This window comes from Ambystoma mexicanum, chromosome 2q, assembly GCF_040938575.1.
Source record: "Ambystoma mexicanum isolate Mex_15411 chromosome 2q, UKY_AmexF1_1, whole genome shotgun sequence".
NCBI lineage: Eukaryota > Metazoa > Chordata > Amphibia > Caudata > Ambystomatidae > Ambystoma > Ambystoma mexicanum.
The window spans coordinates 460,654,296-460,672,900 of NC_090924.1; the positions used below are offsets into that span (position 1 = coordinate 460,654,296).

The 18,605-nt window shown below is 46.9% G+C and overlaps 1 protein-coding gene across 1 annotated transcript in view; it reads left to right on the forward strand.

Annotated features, from left to right (window-relative positions):
• LOC138569525 (adiponectin receptor protein 2-like) overlaps window positions 1-18,605 on the forward strand; it is a 336,710-nt gene that overhangs the window by 273,767 nt on the left and 44,338 nt on the right. The window lies entirely within an intron of this gene.

Here is an 18,605-nt window from a genome sequence, read left to right on the forward strand (position 1 = left end):
TTGTGGATCACAAACGACATAAAAACAAGACGACATCTTGTGAGTATAGATCAAAATGCATGTCGTTTTTGTAGAATTGATACCATCCCTGAAACGCTTACTCACCTGATTACGGAATGTACTATGCTTAGGTCTAAAGGAGAAATTGTCTTCTCAAGACATTGTGAATATTTGGGGCATCTATCACAAACCGAATGCTGGGCGGTAGTGTTGGGTTGTAACAATTTGGCAATACAGATCGCAGCGGTTAACTTTCTGCATAGCCTACATTTGGAAGAAGATAAAACTGAAAAAGGGGAAGGTTAAAGGTAAAGAATGATTAGAGTGACATTTTTTTTTTGGTATTGCTGAAAATACGAGTGTTAATTACGTGTCTTTTTTTTCAATTAACTAATTTTGGTAGACATGCTTTGTTCTGCTCAATCAATTAATGAATCTTAGTTTTGTTATGATGGCTTGATATTAACGAAGGAGAGAACTTGTAATGAAGTTGTGTTGTAATTAATTTTACCATATGTATGTGATTGTCTTGTGAATGTTTTTGTATTGTGATCTGTTTTATATACATTTTTGAAAGGTTGATTTAATTCAGCCAAATCAAATAAAAATAAAATATATAACAGGAGTCCACAAGCACAGACGTATCAGATGTGCCCATACCAGCAAACCCCAAGAAGATCCGTTAGAGTGGTTGAAGACGTCTACCCAGATACAGACGCACAAGAATTTGAGACACATGACCAGACCTCAAGAATTCAAGATGAATATGATGGACCACCACTGCCACACCAGGACTACTATGGAATGGCGTCACAGAGGTTCGAATACGAGGGTGACCAATATGACCAATACACACAAGATTAGTACGTCAATCTCATCACGGATGAAAGAGAAGCCAGAGAAGCACCCAGAATACCTGTAGAAATAGGGTGCCCACATTTCTGCTTCTTAGTTGACTCGGTGGCCACCATGAATATAATGGGAGAAAAGGAGTTTCACCAAATCCCTGAGAAACCCAGGATACAAGAGATCAAGTATACAACATATGGAACAGTCCCTCACCACTCAATGCCATAACAAAAGAGACAATAATGAATGAGTTTCCACTCCTGTGCAAGGGGCTGGGCAAGATGAAAGGCCTGCCCATAAAACTACATATTGATTCATCTGTCCGACCCGTTCCCTAACATCCAAGGAGGGTTGGATTTCATCTGCAAGCAGCAGTGGCAGCTGAACTCAAACAACTGCTGGAGGACAGAATCATCGAATCAGCCACTGGTCCGACCCCATGGGTTTCGCCATTAGTGATCGTGCCTAAGGAAGGGGGACGTCTCAGACTCTGTGTGGACATGAGGATGGCCAATACCGCCATCCAGAAGGAGCGACATCCAGGCCCACGGATAGAGGACATGATCGTCCAGCTTAACAAATATGTTCTCTTCTTCAAGCCTGACCTCAACCAGTGGTACCACCTGATGGTGCTCCATCCAGAATCGAGAGGCATCACCACCTTTGCTACCCATGATGGACTCTTCCGATATAAACGCTTAATTTTCCGCATCTCGTCTGCCGCAGAGATCTTTCACAAAGCCATCAGGCAAGTTATTCGGCCGATACATGGAGCACTGAAGCACAGTGATGACATTCTCGTATTTGGTAGATCACGAGAGGAGCATGACAAGGCCCTCTGTGCAACTCGCAGTGTTATTCAACGTTGACAAATGCCATTTCAGCAAGACCAAACTGACATTTTTCGGGCAAATTTTCTCTGCGGAGGGTATGACCCCTGATCCCGACAAAGTCTCCACCATCTTCAACCTACAGGAACCCAATCAAGTAGTAGAAGTGAGATCATTTCTTGGTATGGCGGGGTATTGTGCCAGATACATCCCACACTATGCCACCATTACGGAGCCACTACGACGGTTACTTCAGAAGGATGTTCCATTCATGTGGTCAGTAGAATGTCAAGGGGCATTTGATACCATCAAACAATCTCTGGCTGAAGCCAGGAAGCTTGCTTACTTCGATCCAGAGTGGCACATGTCAGGCTGAGATCCTGGTGTCTGCAGAAGCTGCTGAGCCCCCGACAATCCGCCCAAAATGTGGCACTCTGAGCTGATACTATAAACTGCTCAGTTTACCTCACTTCCAGGGGAAAGGGGGAAGGGACAAATTAACAAACACCAGGCTGGAAGCTAAGACTAGCTGGTTCTTCACCTGTGGTAAAACATAAACATATAATACACCTTGTTATTCATGAGGCACTATACTAACCTTAAGTATCAATATCCTTTGCCAAATAAAGTAAAAACCATACCTGGAACTTCTCTACAAAATGCCCAGAGAAGTGATAAGCTGACTAGACGTCCTTACTAGTTGACTTGAATCTCAACGATCATTCAGCCTTCTTAGTAGGTCCATGAATGTGAAATTAACTTTGCAGGAAATCTTCTTTAAACTCAAGAAGCTTGAACAAAGTCTTAAGTTCATTAATAGTAAATGGAAGTTCTAGTGTTTCTGGAAAGTATTTATATTTCTTCTTATTAAGTTCTTTTTAGAGTGTTTTTACTTAAATAAACAGTTCTTGAAACTTGCGTCAAAAATCTCACGTGGAAATCTCTTGAACTCGCATAGGGATCCAAACTGAGTGAAGATCGTTGAAGCGCTGCGGTCGAAACCGCAGGAAAAATCCACACGCGATTAAACGAAAACACGCACACGCGCTGAAGTCCAACCGCGGGAAATATCCACACGCGCTTAGTCCAAGATGCGAGCACACGCACACGCGTTGACGACAAACCGCGGGTAAAAATCCACACGCGCTTAGTCCAAGATGCGAGCACACGCACACGCGCTGACGACAAACCGCGGGTAAAAATCCACACGCGCTTAGTCCAAGATGCGAGCACACGCACACGCGCTGACGACAAACCGCGGGTAAAAATCCACACGCGCTTAGTCCAAGATGCGAGCACACGCACACGCGCTGACGACAAACCGCGGGTAAAAATCCACACGCGCTTAGTCCAAGATGCGAACACACGCACACGCGCTAAAGTCGGAACAGCGGGAAAAATCCACACGCGCTTAATTCAAGATGCACACGCGCGGAAATCTAACCGCGGGTAGAAAAAACACACGCACAAGAGTATCACGCGACACCATAGAGCTCGCGCAAGATTCTCAAGCGAAGACTCTCACGCGCAGGTTCCTCTTAACGGAAAAACCGCGCGCTTGATAGAAAACGTAGCGTAGCAAAGCCAAACATGCGACAGCAATATAGTTCTTAGTAAATATTTTTCATATGAACCTGAAAATCATATTAAATCTTCTACAATGACATCATAGAAAGAGTCTTGAGTTTTAAAAGGACTTATCTTGTGAAGAGTCTTTGAAACCTTGTTTTCTTTTCGGATAACTCGAAATCTTCTTACTCCTGTTCTGTGCCAAAATGAATCTCCGCAAGATTCCTGTTTGCTTTTCCAAATAAGCCGCTCGACCGCTTGAAACTTGAAACCCCTGAACAAGTTAAGCAGGAGCGGCTTAATACACGACCTCTCAGCTGGGCAAAGACGATGAAAGGCAGTTTACAATGTTCACTGTCTTCCCTATAAACAATCACCAGCCAATCAGAACTTAGACTGAGAACCTCCATCTTGGCTTGGGGCATTCTCCATAGACTGCAATGAATGTTAAGGGCAAAATTGTCTGTTTTAAAATTAAACTCATAATAACTTCCAAAAACCTTTCTATACTAATTTTCCCCAGACCTAATGTCTCAGAATATGTCACTGTATTCTAACAGTACCTGACAGTACCCCCCTTCTAACGCCCAGTCCCTGGGCCTTTCTTCAATGGAAATTTCTTATGGAATTTTTTAACCAAATGAGGAGCATGTACATCACTTGCTTTCTCCCAAGTGCGTTCTTCAGGACCAAAACCCTCCCAATCAATGAGATACTGTAGCTTTCCTCTCACTATTCTAGAGTTCAGAATTTTCTTAACTACAAATTCTTCTGAATCATCTTCCTCAAATACAACTGGTGAAGGAGTTGGTGTCAATCTAGTTCCTTTAACCACAGGTTTCAACAAGCTAACATGAAAAGTTGGGTGAGTTTTCATATGTCTTGGTAATATAAGGTGAACAGCCACTGGATTTATCACCCTTTCAACAACAAACAGCCCTACAAAACGAGGGCAAAACTTATTTCTTCCCTTAATTCTCAAAAATTTGGTTGATAACCATACCAAATCTCCCTCCCTATACTGGGGACTAGTCTTTCTTTTAAGGTCCGCAAATCTTTTATATTTTTGTTTACTCTCCACCAACACCCCTTTTGCCTTCTCCAAATTTCTTTTCATGACCTCTAGTCTCTTTTCCACTTCCGGGTTTTCAGCATCATAATCGATCTCTATACTAAGAAAACGAGGATGAAAACCTCGTCCCAAATAAAATGGAGACATTGAGGTGGCATCCTTACTACAGTTGTTATATGCAAATTCTGCCACCCACAACATATCTACCCACTCTTCCCCTGTCTGTAGATAACATCTCAAATATTTCTCCAACTCCTGATTTATCCTTTCCACTTGCCCATTGGTTTCGGGATGGTAACCGGATGATAGACATACCTCAACTCCCAATCTCTTACAGAAAGCTCTCCAAAATTTAGAAATAAATTGAGACACTCTGTCTGAGATAACCTGACTGGGAATTCCATGCAGTTTAACTACTTCTTGCAAGAAACTGTGAGCTAAACTATCAGCGGTAACCTCTCCCTTCATTGGAATGAAATGTGCTTCTTTAGTGAGTAAATCCACTACAACCAATACTGATGTACACACCTTATCTAGTGGTAGATCCGTGATGAAATCTAAAGACACTGAATACCAAGGCCGCGGTGGAACTGGCAACGGTTCCAATAACCCAGAAGGCTTTCCGATGAGGTTCTTAGATCTAGCACAAACTTCACAGGTCTTAACAAAATTAAGAGTATCTTGTCGAATTTTCTCCCACCAAAAATGTCTTCTGACCAACTCAAGTGTTTTTCGATATCCTGGATGTCCTGCCAGAACTGAATCGTGACATTCCTTCAAAATCTTTTCTCTAAGTTCAATTGATGGTAAATAAAGCCTGTCGTCTAGATAAGGTAAACCATCTTTAATCTTGCGAGCTGGATCCAAACAAACCCAATGTTCAAGTTGTCTCTCAGATATGGATTCTCGTACTTGTTTAAAGATTTCGTTTTCTTTCTCAATTCCAGCAAGAACAAAACGTTCTGGAGCGATCAGAGGAAGTGACTCACAAACCGACTTAACTTCACTTTCTGGAAATTGCCGTGACAGAGCATCTGCTTTTTTATTTTGATTTCCTGGCTTAAAAGTAACTATAAAATCATAATCTGCAAAAAATAAAGGCCACCTTAGTTGTCGAGGTGTCAGAGTTCTTGCTGTCTTCAAAAAAAGTAAGTTTCGGTGATCAGTTAATACTGTCACAGTGTGACGTGCTCCTTTTAAAAAATGTCGCCATTCTTCAAATGCTGCTTTGATAGCAAGAAGCTCGCGATCTGAAATGGAATAATTTTCTTCCGCTGGTGAGAACCTCTTAGAAAAGTAGGCCACTGGATGCAATTGTCCAGTAACATTATGCCTCTGCGACAACACTGCTCCCATTGCCACATTGGAAGCATCAGCCTCTACAAAGAATGGCTTGGAAGTATCAGGATGAATCAAGATAGGAGTAGTTATGAATTTCTCCTTCAATACTTTAAAAGCCTCATTAGCCTTAACGTCCCAAACAAAAGGAACTCCTTTCTTCAAAAGTCGAGTAATTGGAGTCACCAAACTGGAGAAGCCTTCAATGAATCTTCGGTAAAAGTTGGCAAATCCCAAAAAACTCTGGATCTCCTTCACCTTCGTTGGAATAGGCCAATCACGAACCGCTTCCACCTTTTTCGGATTCATCTCCAGACCACTAGGAGTGATCACAAAACCTAAAAATTCCACTGAATTCGTATGGAACTGACTCTTCTCCAATTTAGCGTAAAGATTATTCTCTCTCAATTTTCTCAAGACCTGCCGAACGTGAATTTTGTGTTTCTCCAAACTTTGGGAAAAAATCAAAATATCGTCAATATAAACAATAACAAAAATATCAAGAAATTCCCGAAGAACCTCATCGATAAAAAATTGAAAAGCCGCTGGGGCATTGCAAAGACCGAATGGCATCACTTGGTACTCGTACAGGCCAAATCTGGTCTTAAATGCCGTCTTCCACTCATCCCCCTCTTGAACTCGTACAAGATGATAAGCCCCCCTTAAATCCAATTTAGAAAAAATGGTGGCACCTTGAATTTGATTTAACATCTCAGAGATGAGAGGGAGTGGATACCTATTTTTTACTGTCATTCTATTTACCGCCCTATAATCTATACAAGTTCTGAGGGAACCGTCAGATTTTGGCACAAAGAACAATGGTGAGGCAGCCGGCGATTGAGAGTGCCGAATAAAACCCTTAGCCAAATTTTCCTTTAAGTATTCTTTCAAATAGTCATTCTCTTTTTCTGTCAGGGCATAAACCCTACTGCTAGGTAAAATAGCTCCAGGCTCCAAATCTATCGTGCAGTCAAACAGTCTATGAGGAGGCAACTCTCCAGCTTCCTTTTCATCAAATACATCCCAAAAATCTTGATAACAAGTAGGAAGTTCACCCACTACTGCTCCAACATCAAAACCAATCGCCCCTCTTTCTGCAAGTGAAAACAAAACAGAATTCACAAATCTTTCTTCCTCTCCATGACTTTTCCCTAAGAAACAATGTTCCTTACAAAAAGTTGATTCTAGGGATACAAGTCTTGCACTCCAATCAATTCTAGGATTATGCAGAGTAAGCCAGGGCATACCCAAGATTATTTTCAAGATTGGAGCATCAATTAATTCAAAAGAGATAGTTTCCTTATGACCTCCAGTTAACTCCATCTCAAGTACCTCTGTATTATGAGTGATTGGACCTGAAGAAAGAGATGTACCATCAACTGCCCTTACCTGCTCAACTTCTTTCTTAGCCACTAAAGGAACACCTAAACTCTTTGCCAATCCTCTGTCCATAAAATGTCCTGTAGCCCCTGAATCAATAATAATTGGCCCAGAACCTAAGATTTTCTTTTCAAACATTAAGGATACGTTCACAGCTATATGAGGAACAGCTGTCTGTATCGTGTTAGCAACTTGTTGTACTCAGCCTGAAGAATTGAAGATCTTCTTGGAGGTAAAAGGACAGTTTTCAAGGAAATGACCACTCCTACCGCAGTATAGGCACAAATTATTCTCCCTTCTTCTTGTCTTCTCTTCCTTTGACAACGGACCTCTCACCCGACTCTGCAGCTCATTTCCCTTTGGCTTAACTTCCCTGTTCACCACCTCAACCTTAGATCTCTCTACTCTTCCTGGAAACCTAACTTCCCCCTGAGAACGTCTACGCTCTAAACGTCTTTCGGTTAAACGAAAATCTAACCGAACTACCAAATCAATTAGAGCATCTAAAGTAGTTGGTTGTTCCAAAACACCAGCCAAAGCATCTTTCAATTCATCTTTTAAGCCCCGATAAAATAAGGAAGCCCTCTTCTCCTCTGGCCATCTACTCTCTAAAATTAAAGTTCTAAATTGAGTGATATAAGAAATCAACTCCTTTCCTCCCTGACGCAGCTCCAGTAGTTCTCCATTTACCTCTAGAGATACCTGTCTCTTATCAAACTTCTTTTTAAATTCGGCCTGGAACAGGGAATAATTATTCAAAGCCAAACTCTTTTGACTCACCAAAAGACTTCCCCACGCAGATGCTTCTCCTGATAAATAAGAAAATGTAAATGTGACCTTGGAAGCATCCGTTGAAAATAACTTGGGACGACTTAAGAAATGTAATTCACACTGAGTCTGAAAAATTTGAAACTTTCTCGGATCTCCCAAAAAACACTCAGGAGCAGCCAAAGGAACTGGCATAACTAAAGTTCCTAAACCACCCACCACTTCTCTTGAAAGTCTATGTTCTTGTTCTTCCCCTACTCTCACCAACTCAGGTGGGTTTCCTGCACCTTCCGAAACTTCCACTTCCTTTTCTTGTATTTGTGTTACCTTTAAATTTAACTCATCTATTCTTTTATTAAGATTTGAGTATTCTCGATGAGCCACCCGTAACTCTTCTCTAATTTCCCTAACCATTTCTCCCAACGCCTCCATGGCTGTCTCGTCGGGGTTCATACAGCTTGGGCAGACTTTTTCTTTTTTAAAGGCCTTTCATTCTGTCAGGCTGAGATCCTGGTGTCTGCAGAAGCTGCTGAGCCCCCGACAATCCACCCAAAATGTGGCACTCTGAGCTGATACTATAAACTGCTCAGTTTACCTCACTTCCAGGGGAAAGGGGGAAGGGACAAATTAACAAACACCAGGCTGGAAGCTAAGACTAGCTGGTTCTTCACCTGTGGTAAAACATAAACATATAATACACCTTGTTATTCATGAGGCACTATACTAACCTTAAGTATAAATATCCTTTACCAAATAAAGTAAAAACCATACCTGGAACTTCTCTACAAAATGCCCAGAGAAGTGATAAGCTGACTAGACTTCCTTACTAGTTGACTTGAATCTCAACGATCATTCAGCCTTCTTAGTAGGTCCATGAATGTGAAATTAACTTTGCCGGAAATCTTCTTTAAACTCAAGAAGCTTGAACAAAGTCTTAAGTTCATTTATAGTAAATGGAAGTTCTAGTGTTTCTGGAAAGTATTTATATTTCTTCTTATTAAGTTCTTTTTAGAGTGTTTTTACTTAAATAAACAGTTCTTGAAACTTGCGTCAAAAATCTCACGTGGAAATCTCTTGAACTCGCATAGGGATCCAAACTGAGTGAAGATCGTTGAAGCGCTGCAGTCGAAACCGCGGGAAAAATCCACACGCGATTAAACGAAAACACGCACACGCGCTGAAGTCCAACCGCGGGAAATATCCACACGCGCTTAGTCCAAGATGCGAGCACACGCACACGCGTTGACGACAAACCGTGGGTAAAAATCCACACGCGCTTAGTCCAAGATGCGAGCACACGCGCTGACGACAAACCGCGGGTAAAAATCCACACGCGCTTAGTCCAAGATGCGAGCACACGCACACGCGCTGACGACAAACCGCGGGTAAAAATCCACACGCGCTTAGTCCAAGATGCGAGCACACGCACACGCGCTGACGACAAACCGCGGGTAAAAATCCACACGCGCTTAGTCCAAGATGCGATCACACGCACACGCGCTAAAGTCGGAACAGCGGGAAAAATCCACACGCGCTTAATTCAAGATGCACAAGCGCGGAAATCTAACCGCGGGTAGAAAAAACACACGCACAAGAGTATCACGCGACACCATAGAGCTTGCGCAAGATTCTCAAGCGAAGACTCTCACGCGCAGGTTTCTCTTAACGGAAAAACCGCGCGCTTGATAGAAAACGTAGCGTAGCAAAGCCAAACATGCGACAGCAATATAGTTCTTAGTAAATATTTTTCATATGAACCTGAAAATCATATTAAATCTTCTACAATGACATCATAGAAAGAGTCTTGAGTTTTAAAAGGACTTATCTTGTGAAGAGTCTTTGAAACCTTGTTTTCTTTTCGGATAACTCGAAATCTTCTTACTCCTGTTCTGTGCCAAAATGAATCTCCGCAAGATTCCTGTTTGCTTTTCCAAATAAGCCGCTCGACCGCTTGAAACTTGAAACCCCTGAACAAGTTAAGCAGGAGCGGCTTAATACACGACCTCTCAGCTGGGCAAAGACGATGAAAGGCAGTTTAGAATGTTCACTGTCTTCCCTATAAACAATCACCAGCCAATCAGAACTTAGACTGAGGACCTCCATCTTGGCTTGGGGCATTCTCCATAGACTGCAATGAATGTTAAGGGCAAAATTGGCTGTTTTAAAATTAAACTCATAATAACTTCCAAAAACCTTTCTATACTAATTTTCCCCAGACCTAATGTCTCAGAATATGTCACTGTATTCTAACAGTACCTGACACACACAGAGATTGTTGTAGATGCGAGTCCCGTGGGACTGGGGGCCATACTGGCACAAACCAATGGGATTGATGCACACCCGAGGCACATAGTGGCGTATGCCAGCAGGGCACTAGCATGCCCTGAGTCAGCATATTCTAAGGCCGAAAAAGAGTTTGGTGGCCGTATGGGCGTGTGAACATGTCGACAGATTCGTAATAAGCAAAAAGTTCACCCTCATCACTGACCACCAGGCCCTACTGTCGCTATTCGGGAACCCCAGGACAAAAATGCCTCACAGAATTGAACGGTGGGGCATTAGACTCAAAGAGTACAACTTTTAGATCATCTATCAACCTGGTGGTGAGAACAACCCGGCTGACTATTTATCCAGGCATCCTACAGGCAAGCCGGTGCCAAGCCATGGAGACGCTGAATATATCAGCTATGTGACTACAAACGCACTTCCCCCAGCGATCTAACTGGAGACCGTTGCCTAAGCCTCAGCTGCGGACCCATCAATGGGCCTGGCGATCAGCCTCACCAAGAACAATAGATGGAAAGACTATCAGCGGGCAGTGTTGACACATCCAGGAGCATGCAGGGATGAACTGAAGAGACTAGCGAAAGTGCACACGGAACTGGCCGTAAAGGACAACACGATACTCCTGCGAGGGTGCAGGCTTGTCGTACCAGCTACCCTACGGTCGGAAGTCATCAAGAAGGCCCATGAAGGACACCGTGGGGCAGACAACACCAAGAGACAGCTCCGATGCCACGTGTGGTTCCAGTTCTTGGATGCCATGGTGGACTGGTGGGTGAGAAACTGTGTAGCGTGCCAATGCACGGCTAAAGCTGAAGCTCCGATCCCGTTGCAACCGACCCAGATCCCAGATCACTCCTAGGAAAAAGTTGCAGTAGACTTTTATGGGTCACTTGAATCAGGGGAGTATCTACTGCTGTTCATTGATGAACATTCCAGGTTCCCAATTGTGAAACGGTCCACATCCACGGCGTTCGGCCAAGTAGCAGCCGTTTTTGATGAAGTCGTGAGTGAGTGGGGAATACCAGAAACCAACAAATCAGACAATGGTCTGCCATTCAATGGACATGATTTTGCGGCATTCGCAAGAAACATGGGGTTCAAACACCAGAAAAGCACACCTCGCTGGCCCCAAGCTAATTGAATGGGCGAAAGATTCATGGCCTCAATCAAGAAGAGCGTACAGAGAGCCCGCATTGAGAACGCCGGCCCCTACACCGAGCGCTCTGTCGCATGCTTCGAGATCACTGCAACACGCCCCATGAGGCCACAAACAAGACGCCGGCAGAACTCATGGTACAATACCAAGTCCGCCCAAGAATCGTAAGACATCCAGCAAGTCAGCCAGAAGCAGACCAAGAAGTCTTAAGAAGAGACGCGGAACCGAAAGAAAAGGCTCCTGCGGAGACTGATGAAAGGAGAGGGGCCCGACCGAAAGAATTCCACATTGGAGAAGAAGTGTTGGTACAACAAACCATGGCCAGGAACACCGACTCATGTTTTTCTCTGAAGTCCCTACAAGTCACCGCAGTGAAAGGAACCATGGTAACAGCTGCAAACAACGAGAAAGAAGTAACGCAGAACAGTTCATTATTTAAACATGTTGTCACTGATGAAGGTGAGAGCCTGCCACCTCCAGATCCAGAGGCATGACATTATAGGCAGTTTGTGGACACCCTTCTCACCCCGACCTGAAATTAAGAGAACTGACCGACCAGAAGGAAGTCCAGTGAAGGCCCGAGCAGCCGGCCTCAACGGGTTGTCAAGAAACCACTACGCCTAGTTGAGGAATGTTGAGGAGGAAGCAAGGACATTTGTCGGGGGTGTTGTAAAGGGGTACTGTCTCTTTATGAGATAGACAGACCCACGTGGGCAAGCCACTTGGGTCATGACATGGAAGGAGGGAGGAGATTAACGGTTAGGAAGAGACGTATCCAATCTCCTTGGGTGTGATCCTTTATTTCCAGGCCCTTAGAGCCCCAACAGCTGTAAACAGTGTTCGGTTCTATGAGGCGCAGACCAGGCCTACAAGAGGCTGGTCCACCATCCCTGATCTCTTATTGATGGGCATGCACAACGATGCACTGACTCCGAAGCTCAGGAGAACACACCAAGTGCAGGAGAATGCCACCCAGCACTTCCCCGGGCAGGAGAGAAAACACAGACAATGTGACCACCATCAGAGTAGGGGGACTTAGGGTGACCTACTAAAAAACACATACTCAAGTGCTGACACGTACACAAATTACATCATACAAACACACGCAATCACGCAATCTTTAACACGTTTTAAATTGACACAGACACACGTTCACACACTTACACAGATGTGCTTACTGACACACAACACAAACACATTTTTGTTGTTGTTAAAAACGTTACTTTTTGTTGCCCAGTAGCGGCCACGGGGAAGGAGGACGCGGACACAGGAATTGTGGAAGCTTCTTTATTCACCGCTATCTCCCAAAGTACTGGCGCTCTCGCGCCTTACCCATAATCCCCTCTTCTCCCCGGCCTTACGCCGTAACATGGCTCCGCCCCCACAACGGTGGGGGCAACACTCCTTAACCCTTGATTGCTCGGTAACATCACCCCCGAACAATATATTCAAACATCAAATCAACATTCTTCAACAAGTCTCATAGGTTTCCTTACGATTCTCCGTGGCCTCTCCTCTTGGTCACCTGCCTCTTGCGGTTCTGTGGTTCTCGCTTCTCCGCTTGTCTCCCCCAGATCTCCTCCTGGCGGGATCCACAGGTCGTCCCGCTGTTCTCGTGGTTCTGGAGAGGTCGACCGCTGGAACGGCTCTGTTCCTTCTCGTCTGGTGTAGTGCCTGAATTGTTGACAGTTCCTGGTGACAGATCTGCTTTGATCCTCAGCCGTCACCATCGTGCCTTTCACGGCGGTTACTCTCATGGGGCTTGGAGCAAACCGCGGATCTGTCTTTCTGGGCGTTGGTTGCTGGACGAGTACTTCGTCCCCAATGTGGAAATCTTGTATTACAGCGTGGCGGCGAGCATCTGTCTCTCGTCTTGCTCTCTCCTTGGCTTCCGCGTCCCTTCGGAGTACGTCTATGTTATGCAGCTCCTCATCAGATGGGTTGCACGGTATACGGGTTCGCACTTTGTATCGAAACATTAGCTCGGCAGGTGTCCTGTTGGTGGCTTCGTGAGGAGTGTTTCTATAGTCCTGTAGAAGTCGGCACAGTGCCTGGTGTGGATCGACTGCTTCTATTCTGGCTCTTTGTCTTGTCTTCTTGATCGACGCCATAAAACGTTCCGCCATCCCATTCGCTTGTGGGTGACGAGGAGTTATCTTCATGTGTGCAAATCCTAGGTGTTCTGCTAGTGTTCCAAACTCGTGTCCACTGAACGGGGGCCCGTTGTCGGACTTGACTGTTATGTGGATCCCCCACTCGCTGAACACTTCCTCTATTGCCGCTGCTACTTGAGAGAATGCGGTGGTGGTGACTGTTTTGACGATCGGGAAACGTGAGTGTTCGTCTATTATGAGCAGGAGGTAGTCACCCTCCTCCGTGGGCCCGTAGAAGTCCATGGCTACACGCTCCCACGGCCGTTCAGGTATCTGTGTGTGTTGGAGCGGGGGTGGATGTTCCGCAGGAGCCGTGCACTGGCAGGCATGGCAGTTTTTTACCCATTCCTCTACCGCTGCGTCTAGAAACGGGAACCAGATATGGCACCTCAGCTGTCTTTTGGTGTTCTCCGCTCCTCTGTGTCCCTCATGGGCCGTGCTGACTACTTAGTTCCTGAGCGTGGCGGGGATGACGACTCTGCAGCCTCTGAGGAGGATGTCGTTGTCCTTGACGGCCACAATGTATCTTGGCCAGTCTTCCGATTTCCTGTTTGCACACCCCTGGGTGCGCCAGCATTGCCCTGTGGTGATCTCTCCATTTGTTGGTCAGTGTGAGGCTGATGGCGAGAGCCATGGTGGGGTCGGCCGCTGATGCAGCTGCAACTCTCTCCAGGGATAGCGCCGGTGGTAGCGAGTTGGATGCAATGTATTGCACATAGGCGATGTCTCCTTCGCGGGTTAGTGGAGCCCCGACTGGGTGTCGTGATAGGTAGTCCGCGGGGTTGAGGTCACCCCCGGGTCGATGCACAATGTCATAGTCGTATTCCTGTAAACGGATTCCCCACCGCTCGATCCTAGGGGGCATCTTGGTGTGCGGGTTGCCAAAGAGCGATAGCAAGGCCTGGTGGTCCGTAATCAGCATAAACTTTTTCCCGATAATGAAGTCGTGGAAATGTTTGCACGCCAGATGGCGGCTAGACTCTCTTTTTCCGCCTGGGAGTAGGCCAGTTCTGGGGTGGACAGGGCTCTGCTTGCATAGGCGACCACGTGTCTCGGGTGGACGTCCGCCCCGCTGGTCTGGGCTAGGATGGCACCAAGGCCCACTGGGCTAGCGTCCACCACTATTTCAGTGTGCCACGAAGGATTGAAAAATACACCAGGCGATGTGCTTCCATCAGGGCACGTTTGATGTTGGAAAATGCCTGGTGGCACGCAGGGGTCCATTCGAAGATTGTATCCTTCTGAAGGAGCTTCCGCAGAGGGTCGGTAAGGGACGCATCGTGTGGTATGTACCTCGCACAGTAACCAGCCATGCCGAGGAATGAGCGAACATCTGCAGCCTACCGCGGTACATCCAAGTTGGTGATGGTGTCAACCTTGTCGGGATCCGGCAGCATTCCTTCGCTGGAGAAAATGTGTCCGAAAAATTTCAGTTTTGTCTTGCTGAAAAGGCACTTGGCGATGTTGAGAGTGAGGCCCACTTCCTGGAGTGCTGCACACACGGCGAGTAGAGCCTTGTCATGAGCCTCCTTAGATGATCCAAAAATGAGGATGTCGTCACTGTAGTTTAGTGTGCCCCTGATGGGTCTGATCACCTGTCGGATGGCCTCCTGGAAAATTTCCGCGGCTGATGAGATTCCAAAGTTCAACCGCTGGTACCTGTAGAGACCGTCGTGGGTCGCAAACGTCGTGATGGGCCTGGACTCCGGATGTTTGCCACCCTCATGTCCACGCACAGACGGATCTTCCCTCCTTCTTTGGGCACAACTACGAGCGGGGAGACCCATGGTGTTGGGCCTGTGGCTGGTTCAATGATTCCATCAGCCAGCAGCTGTTGAAGAGCGTCTGACACAGCCGTTTGCAGGTGAAATCCTACTCTCCGAGGATGTTGTGGTACTGGCCTCACTGATGTGTCGACGTGGAGCCGGATGGGAGGGGCCTTAAGTTTGCCTAGCCCTGTGCAAAGGTTGGGGAATTGCCTCGTGATGTCAGACTGTGTGACCAGGTTCTGCGGCTGGTGGCATGCGATGGAGCCAACTGTGTTTCTCGTGATTGTGCTCTCGGAGGTCGCTGTGATGGAGTCTCCCGGCCTCACGTGTATTTCAATCAAGCCCAGGCGGGATGCCGTGTGATAGCTGAGTAGGCATCGGCTTCTGACAAGTGACCGGATAATGTGTATTGTTGTGTCGACTTTCTGGCCATTTAGGAGAAGGCGTTGTGTGAAACATCCTACCGTCGGTAGGGGGGTGGTAGCACCCCACTGAAATATCCTTGAGCGAGAGTGTTCGAGTGCTGGTGGGTCCGGTAGTGCGGCATAGTCCTGCTTGCCCATAATGTTGACGGTAGCGCCGGAATCAATCATGAACTGGAATTGTCTGTTTCCCATTTTGATGGGGATTTTTGGGGCTTCTCTGGCCTCTTCAGTGTCAAGTACGAGGTTGACAAACTCGTCATGGTCGTAGAGGTCATATGGCATGTCATATGCGGCTCCCTGCTCCTCCTGGTAGAAAGTCTCAGGCCCATATTCCTCTGGTGGATGATCATATTCGTCCGTGAAGTATCTTGTTCGGTCAGCTTGCTCCGGCTGTAGTGGATATCCCGGTGTTTGGTATTCGTCGATGGCCCGGACGTATCTCCTTTGCCCCTGGCCTTGTTGGTAGTATCTGGGTTGAAAGTATCGTGGGGGTGGTGGACGGAAAACCGGCCTGGCAGGCGTTTGGGGTCTCGCAGGGGGAAATGGTATGCCTTCCCGGCATACTGAGTGAAAATGTCCTTCTCTTCCGCAGTTCGTGCATCGCTGTGATAGAGCCGGACATGAGCCTGCATGCGGAAAAGACATCCCACAACGATAACACTGTCTCTGTTGGCGGGGAGTTTGGATGGATTGAGTTCTGTATGACTGCGGCCCTCGGTCCCCTGGGCGAGCTGGTTGAATAGTTGCGACCAGTTCCGCTGCGTCCTGCTTGGTGTTACTCGGGTTTCCCATGGATGTGGCTTGGGCATCAACCCTTTCATGTATGCAGGCGAGTTTGCTCACTTCCTGGATGGTGAGGGGTTTCTTCAGGAGCTGTTTTTTGAGAGCCGGGGATAGACAGCCTTCGATGACCCTTAATCTTATGGCTTCTTCCAACGAGAAAGCGTCGAATTGGCAATTTGCGCCTTTCACTCTTAGGCGGGTTATGAATTCGTCAACTGTCTCCTGTGGCATTTGGGTGCATTTATTGAAAAGATAGCGTTCATAGTCACGATTAACTTCTATGATGAGGAGTCTATCTAAAGCATTGATCAAATCCTTGAATGTGTTCTGTTCAGCTGCAGGGATGGTCTTGACCACCGTCTTAATCTCACCCCCTACCAGATTGAGAAAAATGTCCCTAATGTTGGGGGAATTTCCATCACCAGACCCCCTGACGTAGTGCTGGAAATCTTCCATCCAGTCAGTCCATCTGGGCCCCTTCGTGGCTTGTGGAGTCATGGTGAAAGGCGGTGGAAGTCGCAGCTGAATTGGCTGTACGATATGGGCTGATGTAGGCGACCCAGGGTTGGACCCTGAGGCAGATGCCGGCGTGCTCCTTGTGCCAGGGGCTGGGTTCATCACTTGTGTATGGATCAGTTGTGCTGAGAGAGAGTGGCCTGCCAGGTGTGGAGAGGGATGGCACGCATCCTTGCTTCAAGCTTGCCAAAGTGTCCTTGATGTTATTTAATATTTTTTTTTTTTTTTTGTGTGGGCGTGGGCGGGCTATGCCAGCACGCCGCGCAGTGGAATGCTGAAACTCCCCTGGGCAGTTCCTGGGGGGCTCGTCGCAGTGCGGTGAGGAACAGGCGAGCCTCCAACGTTCAACGACGTGATATGGCGCAGCTGCAGAGTACCTGTGGAGCGGCCTGCAATTCCTGGCCGTGTAGGAGGTTAGCAGGCAGGGGGAGGCGCAGGAACGTCCTCAAAAGCGCTTGCAACGCGGAGGCGGCAGGAGAACAAACGGAGGAGAGCCGGCGGGCTGCCGGCAATGCCGTGGACGCGCTCGTAGCACAGGAAGTGGTGGAAAGCCACAGGAGGACGGCGGACTGCCGAAGGAGGACTCTGTGGGCGCCCGGGAATGGTCCTCGTCGCCAGTGTTGCCCAGTAGCGGCCACGGGGAAGGAGGACGCGGACACAGGAATTGTGGAAGCTTCTTTATTCACCTCTATCTCCCAACTTACTGGCGCTCTCGCGCCTTACCCATAATCCCCTCTTCTCCCCGGCCTTACGCCGTAACATGGCTTCGCCCCCACAACAGTGGGGGCAACACTCCTTAACCCTTGGGTGCTCGGTAACACTTTTCATGAATCATTGTCCCTCACCTGCCGCTTTATTTTTCATGGGCCCGTGCAGAAGGAACCAGTGATGGAAGTTGATTGACACCCTTCTTGAGTCCCGTCTCCATCTCAACCATTAGTAAGACATGGGAAGTGTGTCCAAATTAGATGCCCTCATACCTTTCTGATGCCATGTTCCTTTGCGCCATCTACTGGCTGCAGTGACAGTGCATGTCTCTGCTTGTGACATTGCCCCAAATGAGGGTCCAAAAAGAGGATCTGCAAGGCCTAGGTCCCTGCAGACATCAGGCAAGCATTCTGTCATGCGCAGAACTCCTGAAATAGAGTGCAGTGCATGACGGAATGAGTGACAGCTGGTGCACAAGGAGATGGGCTGTGCTCCAAAGCCAATTGTTCAGGTGTTCAACCCAATCCAGGCCTTTTTTCCCATTGTAACGTTCACAAACAGTCTCATGATCCTGTCCGCTGCTAATCACGCCAAATGGGCCTGAAATTAAGGACGGGCAAAGTGATTAGAGGATGGCACTAAAGGCATCTCCCTCGGTGCATATGACAGTCCTCCTGTGCTTACAGAGAGGACACAAAACCAAAGGTTGAAAAACTGAAGGGAAATAGAGACCCCGTAAATCACACATGTTTGGGCTAACTTTCAACTCAGTTTATAATCTATCACTATACCATTCTTTGCCGTTTTTTACCCTGTCCCATAAGCTGAGAGGGCACCCAATGATTTCTATTACTCTGCACCCAAAGTCTGAACCCATGCTGTGTTACATGTGCTGTATTTTGTTCTTTCTCACTGGCTACGCTTATGGCATTTACCTTTGCCCAAACTATTGGTGTGGGAGTGGCCAGAAGGAGCAGGATTGTCACTGGAGAATAATATAGAG